This window comes from Athene cunicularia (assembly GCF_003259725.1).
Source record: "Athene cunicularia isolate RWA chromosome 9 unlocalized genomic scaffold, athCun1 chr9_part2, whole genome shotgun sequence".
Taxonomy (NCBI): Eukaryota; Metazoa; Chordata; class Aves; order Strigiformes; family Strigidae; genus Athene; species Athene cunicularia.
This window is the reverse complement of record NW_020799111.1, coordinates 2,045,456-2,067,707: the sequence shown is the minus strand read 5'-3', so window position 1 is coordinate 2,067,707 and position 22,252 is coordinate 2,045,456. Positions and strand designations below refer to the sequence as shown.

The following is a 22,252-nucleotide window of genomic DNA, read 5'->3' as shown; positions in this document are numbered from 1 at the left end:
AAAGCAAGTTTGGAAAAAATATGTGGAGCTCAGTATGAGTAGCAGTGTTTGAAGGAAAGCAGACGTGGTAGTAATCAACTGTTCTGAAGTGACAATGACCCTGAGGGGACTAAACCCCCAAACCTTCCTTCCTGGGACACCGTAAGAGTGGGGTGGTTGTTCCTTGGGAACTTTGTCAGCAGGTGGACATGTTCCCTGGTTATGTTTACCTGGAGTTAGACATAAAGGACCTGAATGAATGGTCATTTGAAGGAAAGGTCATGAAACATTCTCACTAGGGTTATTTATTCTTAACCAGGATGCTGTGGAAGGAGCTGGATGCTCTACATGGTGATCATGGACACCTGAGCGATTGGATGAACAGGTGACACAACGGTGGCCACAGAAGCACCGATGATTTAGAGAAGCTATTGAGGAAACTGTCTCTTGTCTTTGAGATGATCTATGCATATTTGCTGCCGGTGGGACATACCACAGTGTCAGTAATGAAGGCTGAACAGTTTGAACTTGCTGTGAGACCTCTGTTTGGGGGAGTAACCCTGGTGTTTCAGTGGGTACTGCTTTGAACTACATCTACCAAAACCTGATGTCAGGTGCCCTTGAATGAAGTATCTGGTGCTTGTCAGGATGGAATGAGGTGTTGACGGTGCCAGTAGAGATGGATAAACTTAATTCAGGGTGAATCAGTCCTGGTTTTGCCACACAGGGGTCCTTGAACCAGGAATGCTGCTGACACTGTGTGTTCCCAGGACTAGGAGTGAAACAAAGGAGGTCAGTTATGTTCCTGATGAAGCTAGGTGGCCGGAAGAACATGTCCTTAGGGAGGCAAGACTATTTCTTCCACATGTAAACTCATTTTTTTGACCAAGGACCAGAAGGTAAGTGCTGCCTGGAGCTGCCCCTTCCTTGTCTTACACTGGGCAGCAATGCTGTTCATGGGCCAGTAGGCAGATGCACAGGTTTGCTCTATCAAGCTGGCACTGATGACATTCTGCTTTACCGCACCTCCTGCCTTCCTTGAGGGCCACAGCCTCTCTCAGGCTGACCGCATTGCTGCCGTTCCCACCCAAAATGCCAACACCACAGCCTGGAGAGGGCTCCTCTTCCCCTGCCGCTGCGCTGCAGGGGATAGCTGGGGCACTCGCTGTAGCATGCAACAGCAGCCAAGCACAGGCTGCCTGTGCTCGCTGCCGCTCACCCTGCCTGTGGGAGAAGTCCAAAACACCATTTTTGCACTAGCCAAACCTTCATGCTTTGCCAGGTATTTTGCTACCAGCCTGGAAGCACTGGTTGGCTGGTTCCCCGGGCCAAAGCCCCAAGGTGTGCTAGTGTGCTGCTTTCCCAGTGGCCTGGTAGTGCATCGAGAGGAACTAGATACCTCTCAGTTCCTGTTGCCCTTCCAAAAGGCAGTAGAAGATGAACCTGACAGCCTGCTGCTCTGACACAGACACTGTGTCCGGCTGGAATAAGCATCCTGGGGTTGCCATGGAGATGCCTGATGGGCATCTCTAACTTTCCAGAGACCTGGCAGGATGCCAGGGCATCCTAAGCAACATTGGCAGTGCTGAAATAAATCCCTTCTGCTCCAGGAAACCAAAAAGTAGTCAGTAAAGACTTCTGCACTCAGGAGGGAATGAACTCACCTGTGGAGCTGGGCTGTCTGTCTTGTCCAGTCACTGCTTGCACCTCCACATGAGCTGTTGGAAACAGGAGAAAATGTTATTAGACTCTTTCCTTGAGCAGCTGACCAAAAATCACATTATGCTTTTCATTCTGCTTGCATAGTTTCAGGAAGCTGAGCACTGAATGACACAACACTGCAGGTCTGGTGAGCACTTGTTCAAGAGACTTGTTCACAGCGCTTTGTGAACAGAGAAGGAAAAAGTTGTTTTGATAAAGAAATTGGGGAAAAAAAGGAAGGAAAGCACAGTCAGTGGCACAGTACATCAGTGTGAGTATTGGAGCCCCAAAGGGTTAAAGCAACCCAGAAGTCCTAAGAGGGTCCCTCAGGATAGCTCCTGAGCAGACTCAAGTAATGAATTTTCACTTCTGTACTTTCATTATCGTTGTTCTTAGCTGGAGATTTACTATTGTCCCCCTTCGCTCTGTGACACGTTATTTGTGTCATTGAGACAGTTGCAAGGACAGCAATGTTCATTCAGCTTTCCTATTGGAAACCTGACAGGTTCAATTCCTGTGGGCTCCTGCTAAGCCTGAGCTTCGGGGGAGGAGAAGCATGCATGGACTGTTACCCCAGGAACGACGCTCTGCTTTGCCTTCGCTCTCCTGCCAGCTCCTTCAGATTACCCAGAGAAACCCCAGGTTTACCACGTTGCTGAAACAACCACTGTGCTCAGCAAAGCCTGTAATTTGGTTCTTCTGGAGATGAGCTGGTGACTACCAACCACCCTCCCTTCCCTGCTAATCCAGCCAAGCACACATATCGGGATTAAGCAGCTAAACTGGGTGGGGAGGAGTATCAGTCAGTTCATTGTCAGTTCATTATCAGTCAGTTCATTGTCAGCAAGAGTAGTCTTTTTATCTCTTTCTATCTTTCCAGAAATATTTTGTTACATTGTGTAAAATATTGACATACTTCTGGAGAGGTAAAAGAAGAAGAAATTCAGAACACACTACTGGAACACAAGTAGCAAAGCCTTGTGGTACCATAGCATTGTTTTCAAATCAAATACTTCTTTTAATCATTCATGCTATTTATTAGTTCCCTGGAAATTAGGAAACTGGGGTGGTGACACTGGTAATCTGTGTGATACAACATCACTTGGAGTTTCTCTCTCCTGTTTGGAAAGATCAGAGAAAGATATTTTATTTTTCCTAAGACCCCCAGAGAGTGGAAAAGTGAAAGAGTTAAGGCAGTGTCCTTCATGAACCCCAGCGTGCTATACTTCAGGTTGTGTTTTTAAATACCAGTGCCACCTAATCTACTGCTAGTGCTGGTCCCACAGCCGACTTACTGAGGTCGTTGGCTTTGCCTTCGTCTTTGCTTCCACAGCAGCAGCAGAGCCTGCAAGGATAACGTGACCATAAGTTCATGGTTCTTCTGTGACTGAGCTGCCCACCTGGAAGTGAGTAGTTGTCTATCAAATCTGTGTTTTGCTTGCTTCACACGGCTTATCTCAAGGAGGAGACATGGGTGGCAGCATCTTCTGCCTTCTCCCTGCCCTGCGCTCGGAGTGGTGTTAGGAGCCTGGACCTTTGGGCTGAGGGCATGTCTTGCTCTCCTTACTTGTATCCCTGTCTGCTTTAGGGTTATTCAAGCAAAAGAAGACCCAACCACTGTGACCACCTCCACAGAGCCAAGGAAACAGGGACCGTTCAATGAGGGAAAACACTTTACTGAAGAGGCAAAGCATCTTCATTGCTCTAGAAGTATTCCTTAAATAAACATTCATAGAAAAGGTAAGGTGAGGGTTCCAGGGTGTAGCACGTGAGAGCTGTGCACAGTGCACTTGGCATCTGAAGCTCATGTGCTGGTGAACGGTTTGCACCAGTAGAGCCTGGAGTCACACAGAATCACACACAGAATCGTCTAGGTTGGGAAGGACCTTGAAGCTCCTCCAGTCCAACCATTAACCTCACAGTGACAGTTCCCAACTACACCAGATCCCTCAGTGCTATGTCAACTCTACTCTTAAACCCCTCCAGGGATGGGGACTCCACCACCTCCCAGGGCAGCCCATTCCAGCGTCTAGCAACCTGTTCTGCAAAGAAATACTTCCTAATATCCAGTCTAAACCTTCCCTGATGCAATTTGAGGCCATTCCCTCTTGTCCTATTGCTTATCACTTGGTTCAAGAGACTCATCCTCCCTCTCTGCACCCTCCTGTCAGGGAGTTGCAGAGGGCCAGGAGGTCTCCCCTCAGCCTCCTCTTCTCCAGACTAAACCCTCCCAGTTCCCTCAGCTGCTCCCCAGCAGACCTGTGCTCCAGACCCTGCACCAGCTCCGTTGCCCTTCTTTGAGACAAGAGTTGTGTGGGTGCTGATGCCAGCACAGCTCTGGTTTGCCGCGGCAGCACACCTCATCGCCAGCAGACCTGCTGTTGAGCTGCCTGTGGCTGCTCTCCTGTGAAAACCCTGTCAGCCTTTCCTGCTGGGCAGCCAAGTGTCAGTGGATCCAAATCGCTGGCGGCAAACTCGGGTGGCCAGTTCTTTGCTCTTTCCATTGGCACTGGGTCAGATGACAGACCCTCCCTCCTCTGAGTATTATTATTGTTATGTATTTGTATTGTGGCAGTGCCTAGAAACATCCCCCCCATGCACAGGTTACGACATGCATCACCAGCAGAGTAAATACTGAGCGTCACTGCAATAACACTTCCACCATTCTCATCCCCCTGCTTCCATGTCAGTTTAGAGGTAGCATCCAGCCATCACCACTAATACCTTTCCTGATTCTGGTTAATCTGATGAGCCAAAATGGTGGGGAAGTGGCCACTCCTCGGGGCCATGTTGTAGAGCGGCCCGGGAGCAATGCGAAGCTTCATCAGGCAGCACGGCCTCTCTGATCCTGACTAGCATTCTCATGCAACCTGGAGAGCATCTCCAGAAAGCAGAGTGGTGCAAACAGACTGGTTTGGTTACAGCAACAGGTCTCCAATTAAACATAACGGGAAGGAACCGTTTCCCTGGGTTTTGCTCCGCGAGACCAACTGTCTCAATTAACTGGCTCCCCTTACAGTGTTTTTCAACTGTACAGAGATGAGCCAAGGACACATGAACGTAACTTGATCCAGGAAGATTCCCCGAGTGCCAGGAAGTTGGAGCGCTGCTGCCTCTCCTCTTTATGGACGTGCGCGGCCTGGCCGCTCGCGGCGGGGGCTGCTCCGAACGAGGTCTGGAGGAGAGCTGCTCAGTCTCTCACGTGCTCACGGCTGCACTAATGCTGCAATAACTCCCTAACCGATGTGTCGCCGAGCCCCTGCTGTACTGGTACCATGGGGGCTCTTGTGCCGGAGAGGAAATTTTTTGCTCATGGCAAAAAACCACCCAGTTTACTGGTGATGGTGCAAACCCTAAAATTTGTGGGTGAAGCACTCAAGCGATGCACGTAGCTGATCTCTGTACATAGTTGTCTCCTACATAAGGCTCCCTGCAACCAGGCTGCAAGACCTGGGTCTGCAGCCCCTGTCCCCAGCTCCAGGGAGATGATGGGTTGTGGCTGTGCCCAGGCTCCCTGCCGGGTGTGGGACGTGCTCTCTGTCCCTGCTATCGCTACCTCTCTCCCTGCTCCTCCTGCAGCCCTGGCCACATGCCCCACTCTGCCCTTTTCTACCCCTTGTGCCCTTGTCTTAGGGGCAAATGGCAGCAGCGGATGCTTCCTGGGACCTCAGGGCGAAGCTGTGTCAGCAGGGGCCAGCAAGAGTAGGTAATTACTGGGTGATAACAAGACTTTTGAGGATTTGCCTGAGGTCCTGCCATCCCTCTGCCGATCAGTGGTCCCTGGGGCATCTCTCCCTGCTGACTTCTGCCCACTCCTACCCCCAGTCCATTGCTCAGGGAGCATTAGCAGTATCACCCATGGCAGATGGAGGTGCGGGGCACCACAAGCCGGTGATTTTTGGGACCGGTCAGTGTTAACCCCTGCCTTGCCAGCAACTGCTCCGGCTTTGCCCCTGACTGTATGCTGTCCTGCCCAGCCCCGCAGGTGCACAGGAGGCCCAGGTGGCACGGTGAACATCATGTGAGGCAAGGAGCTGGGGGCTGACAGTGGCCCTGGGCCAAGTCGTTATGACCATCTGCTCTATGCTGTGCCAGGCTGACGGCTGCTATAAAGAGCGTGCGTGCCGCGGAGCACTGGGGATCTGGCGGTAACAGGAGCTGAAGGACTTCAGAGAGGAGCTGACTCTGTCTTTTCAGCTCTGTCTTATGTATATTTATGTGGACGTACAAATAGAGTGAGCCAGCTGAGATGGTTGGGTGTCGCTAGGCTGTGCTGGGACACGCGTGCTGGCTTCCAGCGTCCCCGTGCTTTCAGCTCCATCCAGCTTTGGTGTGATGTGGAGCAGCCGAGAGGCTTGCAAGGGTAGCGGCCAGCGAGGCAGAAAGTTGGGGTTGCAAACGTGAACAGCAGGACTTGATGCTTTTCTGTGACCTTTTGCAATCCCGAGAAGGGGATGTTGGGGGTCTGTGCCTGCTCATGGCAGCAGGTAAAGCCAAGGGCCAGGAGCCCCAAGGCATGTTGTGATGGTGAGAATGATGGGGGAGAGCAGGAGCAGACCCTTCCCTCTCGATTACAGGAGCAGCAGCGAGTGCCTCGGTCAGAAATAGGACTTTTATCTAAAATATACACCTTGGCAATGCAGAAGAAAAGCAGGAAAGAGCTTTCACTCAGTGCTATAGAGCAGCTGTCAAACACCTGACTCTACATTTTGATTTCAGCCAACAGAATTAATGCAGTCTGATGCAAGGCTTTCTCTGAACTTGGTTTTGATTGTTCAGGGGAATGTGTTATCAAAGGCAGAAACGTGGCAAAAGGATTGAATAAGGACTGCTTGAGTATTGTGCACCTAGGGGCATGGTGAAGCGTGGGGCTGTGCTTTGGGACCTCAGTATTAGGGCATTTTCTAATATTCTGTCTTTGAACGTTAGTCCTCTCCTTTCCTTGTGACTTGTAAAATGTATAAAGCCACTCCTAGCTTGGCAGAAAGAGATTTTCTTTGTGAGCCAGCTTGGACAAACTTCAGGACCTGCTTAATGCTGGTTTGGGTCAGACTGAGCTTCAAAGGAAGATTAATTTCAACAGAGTTTTAAAATCTTTTGTGAATTGGCTTAAAACCAAGGATTATCAAAATGTGTCAACATTTACAAGAACTATTTAAAAATAAATCGTCCCTGACGATAACTGAATTTAGGGGACCAGAAATGTAAATGAGAGAAGAAATGGGTGATGGTGGCTCCCTGCAATGTTCCATAAACCTAAGAAGGTCTTTTATTTGCATCCCAAAAGTGCAGCAAGAGTCAAAGAAAAAGAAACCTGAATCTAGTTGACTTAAAGGTCATGAGACTTAGCGTCAGGATATTTGAGGGTCTCGTGATTTTTAAAATGTTAATACCACAAGCCCTGTGTTGGGAAATTCACTGCCACTAGTTATCAGCTATGACATGAAGACTGAGGTTGTTTCTGATCTGCTTTAGTGGAGATTTGATGACAGAGTTATCAAGTTACCTGTAGGAAAGATCTTTTATACAGGGCCCATGAGAAAGTGTGAAACTGGAGAATTTTTTCCTAATTCCTATAACATTTCTGCTATTTGCTGACCAGCCCAAAAAGTGTTTCATTTTTTATGATTTTGGCAGCTAAAGTCACCATTGCACCTCCAGTTTTTCTCCTCAGGGCTCTCGGCACACCTTAAAGAGGTCATCTGAGCTCCTGTCAGCATCTTGGGGAGTGAGGATCAAGGTCTGGGGGGTGCAGCATCTCGTGAACCTGCTGCAGAGCTGAGGTTAGAGGCACATTTCTCTTTAGTAGTTGCTTGTCTGAGCCTGCCTCTTTTCTCCTTTCCCCAGCCCCGAATTTTACCCACACATCATCTTGAAGCTGTTGGTTGAAATATTTCATATTTGGTTTATATGCAACGCTCAAGAGGTGCACAGGGCAGCTCTTAAAAGGTCAACTTTATATAAATATATAATGCATATTAATAAAATAGATAATTTTAGAATAAATTCTGAGCTGCTGTAAAACATGGGAACGTTTTCTTAGGGTAACTCATTTTAGTGCTAGTGCTAGATCAGAGGATCACCAGACACAATATATTTTGATTTATAAGATTTATTGGCCATGTGTTGCTAGCACAAGAAGTCAAAAAGGAGTTGAAATTGTTGGTGCTCAAGCTGTGCTTTGGGCTGCTATCGCCAGCAATGCTCTCATGCTGCAGAGGCTCGCGAGCTTCCAGCAAAATTCCTGCCCTGGCTCTATCACATATTGCACTGCTTAAAGTGATAAAAGATGGTTACAGGGTCATCAAGAAACACTGTAACTCATTGTGCTGGTGATATCAGAGCTGTTGTCTGTTTTAACTCTGACCTTATCAAGTAGTATTGACCGTGCTTTACAATAAAGACCCAAGATACTGTAATTCTTCAGGACGTTGACTCACAGAAACATAATTTTTGTTTTTCCAGTAAAAGGCCCAAGAGTATTTCTGAATTAGACTAACAAACCAGTAGTGTTAATTCTGCTGCAGTGCTGGCACATGCAGGGGAGCCCAAAGTGCAGTTGGGCGCTGGGCACCCAGCACGAGGTGCAGCGGTTGGAGCCACGGCAGGGCTGGCGGTGCCCATCAGCATGTCCTCCCGGCCCTGCACTGGGGAGCCGGGGCAAGCAGCCTGCCAACGGAGCGGCACCTCTGGTGGCTGGTGGGAGCCTTCTGCCTTTACGTCGTTTCATACAGACGTGTGTGTGTACGTGTAGGGGTTAGCACGCTCCATCATTGCATTTTTTTGCAGTTCTTAATTTGTTTACAGCCCTGCAATTTTGTTTGTGAAGCATGAAGCTTCATGTGGGGCACCTTATCCTCCCTCCCTGGCTTCATCCATCTCTAGAGAAGAGAAGGCTGAGGGGAGACCTCATGGCCCTCTACAGTTCCCTGAAAGGAGGGTGCAGAGAGGAGGATGAGTCTCTTGAGCCAAGGAACAAGCGATAGGACAAGAGGGAATGGCCTCAAGCTGTGCCAGGGCAGGGTCAGGCTGGCTCTGAGGCAGTATTTCTTTGCAGAAGGGGCTGTTGGGCGTTGGAATGGGCTGCCCAGGGCAGGGGGGGAGTTCCCATCCCTGGAGGGGTTGAAGAGTCGGGCTGACCCAGCGCTGAGGGATCTGATGGAGTTGGGAACGGTCAGGGTGAGGTTCATGGTTGGACTGGAGGAGCTTCAGGGTCTTTTCCAACCTAGGTGATTCTGTGACTCTGTGATCTCACAGCACCGATACAGCTCAACTCCGTCCTCAGAAATCTGTGGCTCTCCAGTGCCCAGAATGCTCTGGACATCCTGCATGGGGAGGATGCTGATGCTGTGCCATGGCTGCACACGATGCAGCACCACGGGGCTGAAACAGACACCAGGGATGGGTGTGGGTGTCCCCTGCCATGAATCTCTGGCCCTTCCTCAAGCCCTCTCGGATCTCTCTGCTTCTTGGGAATGGCTCTGGCACACACCAGCCAGCCCTGGAGCGGGCAGTGTGGCCGTGCCTCTGGCAGCTCCATCACCCTGGCGCTGAGCGTGGAGGTGACGCTTCTCCCCGGTAACTGCATGTTGTGCCCCCGGCGCCCCCTAAGCATACCCCCCCTGGCAGCACGTTCTCCCCTTGGCAGGTCTTCACCGGGGCTGGTTGCTCTTACTATGGGTGGGTATTTTCCCACCTGGAGGGACTCAGCATATGAAAGAAAAGGAAGTGAAATGCAATTATGGTGTCAGCAGAAGACTGTGATTCACGGGGCCAGTGACATCACAGGGCCAATGACATCACAGGGCCGGAGCTGCCTGCCTGCCTCCCTTTTCAGCAGAAATTACCGAGGACGTCAGCTGGTTGGGAAAAGGCATCCTCAGTAACTCAGTTACTTAGAAACGAATACCAACGATTAAACGTTGCCATATATTACTTAGATGAGGTGATTTCTTGTTCTGCGCTTAAATATAGAGGGGCAGGTGCTCAGCTGCTATAAACACATCTGCCTCTGAGTAAATTAATCCCCGCAAGTCAGGGGAGTTGTGGTATTTACACCAGTGGTTTACTAACCTTTAATGCATACGTGTGGCCAGGAAGCCTCTCCAGTGATTGCCCACGTTATGCCTGGTGCCTGCCAGTCCCTTACCACCACAAACACCTAATTAATTCCCATGCTTTTAAGGAAATGAGGCTGTACAGAAATATGCCACCAGTAACAAATTACACAGTACCGATGCCACCAATTAATGCTGCAGGAAGAAATACTATATTTCAAATACTGAATGTTTTTTTTTTTTCCCTGAATTAATTTGTCACCATACAATAAAATAAGGATACTGTCCTGCCTGGAAGTTGCTAAATTAACATTCAGACATCGTCCAAAGTGCTTTTTTTTTTTTTTTTTTTTTTTTCTTTTTTTCTTTTTTCTCTTGTTTTCATTATGTCTGAGAGAAAACAGCCGAATAAGCATCTAAGTCTACTGTACCACCTAGGGATTGCAATGATTGTCCCAGTGCTCCCAGTCTACACCAGCACACCTCCCATCCCAGTGCTCCCATCTTGCCTCTCCGAGGAGCTGGTGGTGCTCACAGCACGATGTGTACTGCAATATTTTCTAAAAAACAGTGGCTGCTCAGACGGCATTGGTCCCTCACAGGAGGAGCCTGCAGGGTTTGTTATTTACCTCCTTGCCCAGGCAATGCAGAAGCTTCGGATGTTTCCCATGCAGGGTGAGGATGCAAGCAAGACCTCTGGGCTTCTGGGACTCCGTGAAGCAGGTCACAGCTTCACTTTCCTTAGAGTAGATGGGATGAGTTATGGTGAAAGGAGGAAATGAGATGAAATATGTACTTCTGCCGGGGCTGATCTTTGTACCCGTGAGCTCGAGTTGCAGTGGCAGTACCATTTATGGAAGCTTGCAAAGGAGAAGGTCCCTTTACCTAGCTGGGAATGGTGCAAAGGTACAGGCTGAGGATATTTTTTTTTTTTGACTGAAAGCACATTTGTAAATGCATCAGGAAATACCAATGTGTGCAGGTGCCATAGAGCACAGAGAAGCATTGGGGAAACAAGGTGGGGCAGGTTACCTGCTCCTTCATGGCTGGCCTGGGAGGGTGCAGGAATGGAAAGCAAAAGGGAAAGCAGGTTTGCTGGGCGGTGGCACCTGCGATTGTGTTGGGAGGAGATGTTTACTGATGGAGGCTGTGGCTGCCTTTAAAGTGCCCTTAGGTTTATCGCCAGGGTGCTCCACACAAACACACTGGAATTGCTGCTCCAGGAACACTGATAGGATTAAAAACCAAATTAAGCTCACTTGAACCAGGTGACAGGGATGGGAGGCAACACCAGTTTAGCAGGGCTGGTGCGCAGAATGTAGCCCATCTCTGTTTGCAAGGATTAGCTCAAAAATAACCAGGCCATTGTCATTCATTTATCTATTTATGTATTTATGTATTTATTTATTTATTTATTTACTTATTTATTTATTTATTAGAACCTCTCTAAGAATGTAATTAAGAAAAAGCAGCTTCTTGAGATATTCGCGGCTCCCCCTGGGTTGCAGCGTGGCTCTGATCAGTGCCAGGTGATGGGCTGCACGCGAGTGGTTGCTGGCATCGTTCTTGTAGCGCCATCAGAAATGATCTCCAGGTCATCAGCCAGGGAAGTATCTCACACCAGGGAACAAATGAGGCCTAAAACAGAAACTGGGTGTTCAACAAATCATCAGGAGGAGAGAGTTGGCTGGGTGCAACAGCTCTTTGTCAGGGACTCTGGTGTCCATGGCTCCCAGGCGGCAGGTGAAGGCAGGCTGCATCCTTGTACGCTGGGCACGTCAACACGTGCTGCCGGTCCAAATGCAGAAGAGCTCAGCTGAAGAAATCCAAAACTAAGCCTGTTTCTGACCCTACAAACCAGCTCTGAGAGCAAAGGCAGCAACTCCTACAATGTTTTTTTAAAAAATGGTGTCGTGTAGCAGCGCTTAAGTCAGAAATAGTAGTGCTTCCCCCTGCTCTCCCCAATATTAATGTGCTGTCCTGCCAAGACATAAAGTCAGTTAAAAAGAGATTTTCTTAAAATACCTTAGGCTCTCATCCAGAGAGGACAGCCACCAGCAGGGCGTATTCTCAGTGGGGTCTTGTCAGCTTGGCAGCTTGGAAGGAACATTACGCAGTGCCATTGAGATGATCCACTGTCTACCAGAACTCCACCTGCCCTAATGGGTAATGAGAAATGAATTTGACAGTGTGGAAAATCTGGGCATTATTGAGAAGTTAGATCGGTCTCCAAATGGATTAATTCACTGCTGGTAGGTGGAAACATTAATAAAGTGCAGATCTGTATCAATCTAGGTGATTTTCTGTAAAGCCATAAAGTACACACATTATGCATCAAAACCTGTTGGAATAGCAGCTAAGGCTCAGCCCCACAAGAGGCTTTGTGTGCTGGGATGCTGTGCACACCTGGGATGTGCTGGAAAGGGGCTGGGAGGGGTGTCCAGGCTTCCAGCCCCTCCGCCGAGGCTGGCTGGCCCTTTGGCTGGGTCCCTGCCGTCACCACCCGGCTGCCTGGGTGGCCCCGCTCCTGTGACAGTGTCTTTCTCCTCTGTGAAGCAGAGCAGCATCACGGGCTTGGCTGGGTGTGCCTTTCTCCTGATGGGCCTTATAGCCTGATGTCTTTGCTGTGCTGTCCTGAGTACCGAGCTGTACATTTAAATCCTGGTGGGTACTGAAAGCACCAACATCCCGAATACCAGCTTCAGGATGTAGCTTAACTTTCAGACGACAAAGCTAGATAAGTTGAGTTCTGCCTTTGTGACTTCAATGAGCGCAGTGGAAATCTGTTAAACACACTTTTGGGGAATAATTTCCCATCTTGTGCCAGACTGACCTCAGATGAGGTTTGAATTTGGGCTAGAGACTTAAAAAATGCACAAATAAAGCTGTTTTGTTTTTTCACCTGGCAAGAGGAAAGTGTCCAAAAGTTAAACTGGCCTTGACTTGTGTTAAGAGGAGTTATCTGTGCTAGCCATAAATTGAACCGGGATGGCTTAATTGCTCATTCACAGTAAATAAAGCTATAACTGAGATGTCTACTTTATAATATAGAAGAGATCTCTCAGGCTATGGAGGATGATAGCTAGCCAGAGAAATCCATTCAAAGGCTCTTTGGGATCGATAAGCAGTTAAGAGCGCCGCGGGAAGATGACATTGCCTGTCTTTGTGCACAGACACCCAGAGAGTTGCCGGGCTGTTAAAAGCACGAAGGACAATGCCTGGGCTCAGATCCATCAGGTTTAAAACACGGTGATTTCTAGCTGAGTTTCCACTTGGTGTCCAAATACAGAAAGGTAGGAGCACCCTATACACCAGAGTGAATGGCTGGGGAGCCAGCAGCTCCAGTAGCAGTGCTCCCACCCTCACCCTGGGGTGGTGTCCAAAGTCAGGGTGATGGGCTTAGCCGCCCAGTTCATTAATATTGGGGAGAGCTCTGTGGCTTGGAGGGCAACTGAGGCCAGCCCGATGCTTGCAGGTATGTTGCAGAACATGCTAGTAGCCAGCCCTGGGGTTGCCTAACTTAGGCAGCTGGAGTAAAACCACTGCCACAGTGGAGGGAGCAGTTAAAAGACTTAGAGCTGGTTTTAGCTGAAGACTTCCGAGAGGTACCGTGGCAGGGCAGAGCCTCCAGCTGGGTGCCTGGGAAGGGTCTCTTCCACTCACAAACATACTGCTGATGGGGTGGTTTGTGCTCTTAGCATTTTGCTAGGTGGACTGTGCTGTTTCTCCCGTCCCTGGCGTCTGCCATCAACAATGGGAAATGTAAATGGCAATGACCGGCTCATCCCTAATAATTTACTTCAAAAGGCTGTTCTGCAGAAGTAAGATCAATTGCCACTTAGCTTCCAGCTCCCACCCTGACGGTCTTTTAAAAGAGAAATATTACAGCTGCTTTATAGCCCCACTACTCCTCACCTGGCCCACGTTTAATTATTAATTCCCCCATGCCATGGGAGAGCCAGTGGGACTGCAGCAGGGGCTAGGCCAAGCTGTGGTCCCTCTCTAGCCCCAAATCCAAATGATATTCAGAACAGACCAGGAAAAAAAATGAACTGTGAAGCAATTTCTGCTGTGATTCACAGGGGTTTCACCTGGAATCTCTACTCTTGGGTACATACACATTCCTTGATCTGGTAATGTGGGTTGCTGGAGTCCACGGATGGTATCAGACTCCCACCAGCCTCAGGAGGAGATAGAAAACCCTTCTGTCCTCTGAACTAGGTCCTTTTAGAAAGAGGAAAGTTCTCCCTGCTGGTTTTGGAGCAGATGTACCCAGCACCATGGTTTGCCAGCAAACGCTTGGAAAGGTTTGGGGTCAGAAAATGATACATTATGTTTTCCCTAGTGAATGTGTGAGAAAATGGACCGGATCACAATCACTTCACAAGGACAGAAAGATGTGAGGCTCACTAGAGCTGTTATTTCCAATGACTGATTTGCTTGGCTTTACTTAATTAGCTGTCCTTGAGCCAATCTGCTTAAGTGGCAGTGAGTTTACCCTGATGCAAAGCACAGACTCATAAAACTAGGGCTGGATGAGGTGTCCGGTATGCCAAGGCACCACCAGCTTCTGTCTTGATTATTTCCAGCAGATAGCTGTCTGATCCAGTCTCAGAAATGCTAATGATAATGATTTTTTGGGGGGAAGGTGGGGTACACCCCTGCTAGGTGCTTGGAGATCTAGGCTGTTCAGGCTGGACAAGCTTAATGCTAGAATTTGAAATACAGATCAGAAGTGTGCTCAATGAGCTTGCCTGGGGTTTGGCCATTTAGCTGCACCAGCAGATTTTTTATTTTATTTTTTTTTCTGAAAGGATATTATATGTATTTGAGCAAGTAGTAGTCCCATGTTTCTCAGAAAAATGGGGGAGTTGAACTGAGGAGAAAATACTGCGTAGCTAACTGTGTGCTATAGGGAATCTGGCTGGAAATTGAGACATCTGATCTGCAGACTGAAATACTGACCAAGGAGAAGAGCGTGCTGTGCCTGTGGAGGGGGAGCAGGGTACCTGGGCTCGGTGCTGCCCCACTGCCTGGCTCTCCCCGGGGAGGAAAGGGCGAGAGACTTTGCTGGGTACATCGCAGGGAAGAGGAGCAGGATTAGTATTTAGCCATTTCTCCTTGGTTTTCCCTTGAAATGGAAATAGATATGAGTATAAAGGACAAGTGCTGAGCAGCTACTAGCCAGAGGGCACAAGTGGACTTTGTGTCCTGGGGTAGCAGCATCTTCCCTGCGGGGTTCATTAGCAGGACTGACCACAACTTGACTGTCTCCACTTCCTAGAAGGCGTAGGAGCAGAAGTCCCCTGAGACTGACCTGGCTAAAATTAAACTGTCTCTAAAATTGTGGGGCAGGGAGGGGGACATGGATGCAGACGTGCTTCCTTTCCTCAGGGAGGCTGGCTGTAAAAGCTGTTGTCCAGAAAAAGAAAGTACATGCTTCGCCCTTTGCCATCAGAAATGCTTTCCCCCTTGTGGTATCCATTAAAATGAAACTTTAACTGTTTAAAATGATCCTTCCCTTACCTCTGTGGCCTTATTTAGATCTGCACTCTGCCTCGCATCCCTCCCTCCCTCTCTCCCAGTGCTGCCTTGGTGCCCTCTGTACTGTCAGCTGAGTGCCAGCCCTGTCACAGTGCCATGTAGTGTCGTGGTGTTGCACATGTACAGGTGGCATTTCCAAAATCATCCGTGGGGATGGATGCTTGGGTCCTGGGCTGACAGCGAGGATGGCACTGGCCATCCCATGGGAGCACTGGGCTACCGTCCCCTAGAATATAACCCCATTCACAGCATCATCCTCCAGTGCTCGCCTGCCAAAATCCCTTCTTTGCCCTCATTCCTCCTCTGCTCTGGCCCCAGATTATGGTGGTTTTTTTTGGTTTTTTTTTTTTTTTTTCCCCCCAGAAATAACAAATGCTGAAATATCCTTGAGCTTGGAGGCATTGCACAGACACATGTGAGCTGGGGGAGGGATGGGAGCTTTCTTCCTGCCCTTGGCCACAACATAAAACATGCTGCAGATACTAAAAAGCCAAGGCAGAGGTATTGCTGAAGCCTGCAGAGGCACGGGAATCGCTTTCCAAATTCAAGATCTTCTCTGTATTTATTTTTCTGTCTGGCTCTGTTTGCTGACAGTGAGCAACCCATGGCTTTGGGCAGCCAGTGCCTGTGCTACATATTTTTGTTCATCTGTCCCTCCCTGCCAAATGCTGAAGTCAGACAACTGGCTCTGGCTGGTGCCAGCTCTGGTTGCTCACACTGGGATTAGCACGTAAACTGGTTCAGTCTCACTGCAGAGGCCGAGCGTGGCCTTCTCTTTTACCCTGATGGCTGCAGTTGCCTCTGCAAAAGACTTTTGACTTTGCTTTTGACTTTCTGCGGGAGGCCATTGTAATAAAGGTTTTTCCTGGGTTTTGCAGATGCCTTTTCATCCTGTGTGCATGTGGGAGAGCGTGAATGCCTCTTGGTCCTCCATGTCTTAGGCTGGCCACATGCTCTGTCCCTGGGCTGGACACCTCTTTACAAGGGATTAAAGGGAAGTGTCGGACCCGGGGATCTCCAGGAAACCAAGGAGTAATCTCCAAAGCACTGGGAGACCTAAAGAAAGCAAACCCTCCCCGACATGGCAAACGCATCTGAACTTCTCAGTTACAAGTAAAGGTGTTCTGGTCCACTCATTTGCTTGCAGCATTCACCCTCTCCCCAGGACTCTGCAGACAAAATGAAAATGAGCAGAAAAATAGAAGAATTGAGTATCTTTTAAAAATTGTTAGCTAGATGTTCAGCCTCTCAGTTTGCTTAGAGCAATTATGGATGGATTAGCTGAATGGATGGTGTTGCATTTTGCTTTTTAATCTGTGGAGGAAAGGGTAGAGCCCAGGCAGCCGCTGTGATGGTGCAGAGCTGAAGCCCTCTCATTGTGCTGCAGCGCAGGAGCTGCCCCTGTGCATGCGCTCAGCCCCATCCTGATACAGCCAGGATCAGCTCTGCTCAACCTATACACGTAGCTCAGTCCTCGTTATTGCTTCTACAAGCCTCCCTGTTATTCTGTGTCTCTGAGCTGCTCGGTGGCTAGCAGAGGGCTGTGCCTGAGGCTCAGGGCCAAGAGGTTCCAGCAAAGCTCCGCCTGCTTCAGCACATCTGCTCTCTTTTCTCCTCTCTCTGAGCCCTATTTACGCTTCGTTTTAGCCTGAATATGTGCATCCTGGTTGAATTTCTTTATGAAGACAAACTTCAGCAAGAGGCCCTGAAATGGGAACTGGGCAGATGATGGCAGAAGACAATAAAACCAATGTAGAGATCCTGGGCCACCTCATCAAATAATAGGAGCTGGAGTAGGGGTATTGATTTCAGCAGGGCTGTGCCAGTTTACACAAGTTAGGTCTTTGACCTAAGTAATTCACCATAATAAAGATATCCAGATGCTGGAAAACCTCCAGGGAAATGGTCTCCTTTGATCAGGTTGGTTATCAATATATATACGCATTAACACCTTGTGGGGCTGTAAAATCCCATATTTAAGGCAGGTTATAGCTAGATTTCAACTGCGCTGGGGAGTTACCAGCACAAACTGCCAGAGCAAGGTGTTGTCCACCAGAGAACAGCTATTCCTGTTCTCTGGTGGATAGGGAAACTTGGTTTTTGCTCGTCCCACCACTCTGGAGTGTGACGGAGGTGGCTGGGAGGGGCTGAAGTGCTGAGTTTCTCTGAACCTGCTGGCGGGCAGGTGCAAGGGGCAACATCGGAGGGGGTGTGTGGCCATGGTGCGGCTGGGGGAATGTACAGACTCTGTCCTGCTTGGGCACTCGTCCTCAGAAAAGCCAGGGGAGTGCTGCTGGTGAGGAGGAGGCACGCCAGGCAGTGCTCTCACAGCATGGCTGTGGGGTGTGCAGGACCTGGGAGCAGCCTGGAGTGCTGGGGCTATCCTCTGATGCTTATTCAGGTTTGGCTGCCAACAGAATAAAGCCAGGTCTAAGGCTTTATGATCCCTGTGCTTCAGAAAGGTCCTTGCGAACGCTGAGCAGGGTGCTTGGAGGTCACTCCAGCAGGTATGGTTTGCTTCCATAGAATATTGCACGTATTTTGAACCGCCTTCTTACTACTTTTTACGTAAAGCCCCCTCCCCTCAGAGCAAAGTGTGTGCTTAGGTCTAATTTCTTTCAATGGGACTTCAGCATGTGCTCAAGTACTTTGCTGATTTGGGGCCCGAGTCATTAGCTTTACAGTTGATTACTCAAGTGGATTTTAGTTGGGAGATTGGGAATGCTAACATCCAGCCAGAAGAGTTGAGCCAATGCTCAGGCTTAAATCCATACCAGCCTCAAAGTATTAGTGAGGTCCCATCATGACTGTTGGTCAGCCCCGGGGCCTGGTGTTGCTTCTCACCTTCTTCATCTCCCTGCAGCACCAGGGTGTCCTCCCGGCTGAAGGGAGCATCGCTACAGTGCTTGGTCTTGGCAGCAGCCTTCCCCTGCTCCATTTAACAGTTTAATGGCGTTTGTCAGCTTTAAAATTACAGACTTAGCAGCTTCACCCACAACAGAGAGGCGAACGCTGCAGAGCTGATTGCGTGCACTAGAGGAGCTGATTACCTTCTCAGTGTTTCAGATCATCAGAAATGCAAACAAGCTGGCACTGTAAATATACATACATTTTAAGGCAACCAGATCAGCAGTGCATACATGCTCTCAGGCCCTCACCAATTACCCAAATTGGTACGTTCCGCTCATTGCATCGGCACATTCGCATATAATATATCATATAAAAATCAACAGCTCACAGCTAAGGTTGTCTGTTGTACTGCGCTTCTCAACTTGTTGATTTTTTTTTTTTAAAGAAATAAGTAGATTATTTTACACATGCATTTATGAAGTTTGTAAAATTGTAGGTACAGTTAGGGCTGGCGTGCGTCAGCCCTGACATGCTGCCTGGCTCTGAGGCAGCAGCAGCATGCCTGCCCCCATGTTCTGGCATGCGTTGGCCTGGCTTGCTGGTGGCGAGAGGCAGCAAAGGGGTTTTTCTATAAAAATAGTGATTGATGGATGATTTACAACCAACTGTGGGGGTTTGGATTCTGGCAAAATGTCAACATTCAGTGCAAATGGGGAAAAAACATGTATTTTTGTCCCAGCACCCCCAGTTCAGTCTAGCCTGCATGCTGCAGCCTTCGGCTGCCAGCCATGTGGGCTGGAGCAGCAGAAGTGGGGCAAAGCCTGTGTTTTACACTGCTGGTGGGGCCTGGGCATGCTCTGTAAGTAAGCATGCTATGAGCTGAGTGGAGGGCACACTTCTAGGTGAAAAGAGAAATGTCTCTGCACAGCATTTCCCCTCTTGTGCTTCCAAGCCAGCACATCTCACTCACATTCTTTGTCTTTTTTTCACAGTTGTGGTTTGTCTGCGGTGAGGACTGCCCTTGGGACGGCACAGCAGGGCTTTGCTGGTGGCTTTGGGTCAGGACTCCACATACTTGGCTCTGCAGAAAACGTGCTGAAAGCCTCATCTCCCCTCAGCAGCTGAGGACTGAGGAAGGCTAGTTGAGGAGCTTCTGGTGATGCCCTTGCAGACGAAGAACAATGAAATGGTCAAAAAAAGAAAAAGAAGTTTCAGCAAATAGTTTGGTTTTGAGCATGAGTGATTCTAAAAATTTTTCCAAATTATTTAGAGTGATGAAGGGAATGAACTAAACATAACACTGAATAACCTCAAAAGGGGTCAGTATTTTCCTTCAAACACCCAGGCACACACACACAAACCTGCACAGCTGCTCTGACCTTTGGAAAAAAACAGACAGACACAAAAATCAGCTAATCTGCAATGAAGGGATGATTTCGCTGTTGCCAAAGAGCCTGAAAAGCGTCGCTTTGCTCAAGCTGTTATCTCTTCTCCCTCTCCTGGGTCTTGCTCTCGTGTTGTACCGTCTCCGCACCCTGACGCTGGGAGCATTGCACCTGTAATCTGGAGATAACCTTTGCGCCTCCGGCTGTGTCTGCCCCTCCAGCCGGGGGGATCTTCATCCCTGTTGCTTCCTTTAGCGTTTAAGATTACTGGTCTTCATTGTGCTGGCATGACCCGCGCATGTTTTTGGGTGTGTAGACTCGTACAGATTAAACACTGTGTCCTGAGCCTGTGCTAAAGCATACTTTACGTCTTCCTTCTTCTATGTATGTGCTTGTCTGATAGATGTGGACACGCACCTCATCCCACGTAACTGTTGTAACTCTGTTTGTGGGTTTTGTGGGGAGCTCATGAGGTTCAGGGGGGCTTTGAGCTGCTCTGGTGCTGGTGTTTGCTCCCTCTGGGAGGGCGCCACATCAGCGCCCCCTCCCCACCTCCATGCTGGGTGCAGAGCACTTCCCAGCACAGTGGCTTGGCTCTGTGGGCTGCTGAAATGTGAACAATAACCCCCCGAAGCAAGGAGGCGGGAGATGAAAAGAAACTTTGATGAGAGAAATGAAAGGGCAGGGAGAAGAAGGGGGCGTAGTGCGATGTCGCCAGGAGATGCTTGAAGCTCCCGGAGAGAAAGTAGGAGCAATACTATGGGTGAGTGCAAGTTGCTGAGTTTGAAGGAGGTTCTGATGGATGGGAGCAGCGAAGGCGCTGGCAGCAGCCCTGGGGCTGCCTGGACACGTTCACAGTGTGGAGCAGTTTGGGTTGGGAGCATGTCACGACCTAACAACCCAGTGCAATCTCCCTGCCTGCTGTTTTCGAAGCATCTCCCTCAGCTTGGACAGCCCAGGAGCTCCTCCGCAGCTGGCAGTCTCTGAGAGCTGTCCCCTGGTGAGCTGGGTTGATATGGGGAGGCTTTGCCCACTGCTTGTGGGCTGCACCCCAGCTGGCCGTCCAGTCCAGCTGCAGAGGAGCCCTGTTAGGAAGAAATGAGTCCCAAATGGGATGTGGTCAGGGGATGAGTAAGGACCCAGGTGCAGGGCAGGAGGGTCTGGCTAGTTGCTGGGGTGCTCGGTGTTGTAAGCAGCAGTAGTAGATGTGATGGGGACTGTGTGCAAGAGCAAAGTGCTTGCAGTGGGTGAGTGTTTGAGGAAGCTGCCCTTGGTTTGGGAAATCTGGGTGTCTGATAACATTGTGCTGTTGTGTAACACAGGGCTGTCACTGTGCGTGGAAAATGCCTGAAGGGGACAGCAGGAGCCTAGGAACCCCCTCGTGCCTGCCTTCCCCCTTGGGTACTGCATTTGGTTTTTCTTGTTGCTTCCCAGCCAAAGATGGTGCCAACAGGGCCAGGGCTGGTGCGCTGCTGCCGTGACAGGTTCTGCATCGGGTGCTTCGGAGAGGGACTGTGCTGGGGGTGGGCAGGGCAGGTCTGCTGCTGGCCAGTGTTAACTCTCCGCACCATGGCAGAGGCTGGGAGGGGGGCGGGGGCGAAGTGTTTATTTTCCCCTCTGGCAAAGTAAGGGCCATTTCTTCCTTCCACCAGAGTGGTGGCTTGACCTAAGCATCCGTGTCTTATCACCCTGAGGCTGAGTTATGTGACTGAGCTTTCCGGGAGCTGGGCTATGGACATGGAAGGTATGTGATCACAAAGAGGAACTTGCTTGTCAGGGGTATGCTGGACCCAATATCCCATAGCCCATGCTGACTGTCAGCAAGCTTCTGGGGTGTCATAGTCCTCCCTTCATGGGGAGAGGAGGGAGCATCTGTCATCTGCCAGATGTCCTCCATTTCTCCTCTTCAATCTCCCCAGTCACAGTCTTTTTGCCTTTCATCCACTTCCACTAATTTTTGGGACTGATTTCGTATCAGTGCATGATAGACCCATCCTCTTGTTTGTGCTTCTGCCATGAGCCTGGAGCTTTGAGAACACACCTAGAAATGTCATCTAAAAATAATGAGATTAATGAGCCTTACCCAAAAGTAAGACTTTTGCTTTCCTAGAGAGCTGGATGAAAACGAGCAGTGAGAACTCTTTCCCAGTGGGCAGGAAAACTTGTTTTCAGCTAGCAGAGAGTGGGTTGTAGCCCAGCTAGGAGCCCTCATGTCCTGCCACAACCCCATCTGGGGAGAGAGGTCTTCCTTTTCAGTTAATATTTAGCTTTTGGCACACAGCAGAGCTGTGGCTCTGAGAGATGATGGCTGGTGGCTTTCCTGCCGATGCCTGATGAAATGTGTCCCTGAGAGGAGATGTCAGCCTTGTCCTGGCAGAGCTGCTGCCTTGCCCTCTGTGACTGAGGAAATCGGGAGGAGAGAGTGACACACACCCCCCCCTGCAGTGCTGGGTCCAGCTCTGGGGGCACCAACAGCAGAAGGACACGGACCTCCTCGAGCGGGTCCAGAGGAGGCCACGAAGATGATCAGGGGCTGGAGCACCCCCTGTGAGGACAGGCTGAGAGAGTTGGGGGGTTCAGCTGGAGAAGAGAAGGTTCTGGGGAGACCTTAGAGTGGCCTCCCAGGGCTGAAAGGGCCTACAGGAAAGATGAGGAGGGACTCTTGATGAGGGGTGTAGGGATAGGACGAGAGGTAATGGTTTTAAACTAACAGAGGGGAGATTTAGGTTAGATATA

General features: G+C 49.5%; 2 long non-coding RNA genes across 3 annotated transcripts in view; both read left to right on the top strand.

Moving 5' to 3' along the window:
* The window catches only part of LOC113483752, a 33,810-nt gene extending 14,488 nt beyond the window's left edge, over positions 1–19,322 (top strand). Inside the window, exon 3 of the long non-coding RNA XR_003399083.1 lies at positions 19,124–19,322. This is a non-coding gene — a long non-coding RNA (uncharacterized LOC113483752). The remainder of the gene's footprint in view (positions 1–19,123) is intronic.
* On the top strand, positions 305–16,951 carry LOC113483751. Of its 2 annotated transcripts, XR_003399082.1 has the most exons (4): positions 305–878; positions 3,014–3,086; positions 3,269–3,420; positions 16,160–16,951. It is a non-coding gene; the product is annotated as an uncharacterized LOC113483751 (long non-coding RNA). The 2 variants fall into 2 exon arrangements; XR_003399081.1 differs by lacking the exon at positions 305–878 and having other exon boundaries at positions 2,720–3,086.
* Positions 19,323–22,252: the final 2,930 nt, after the last annotated feature.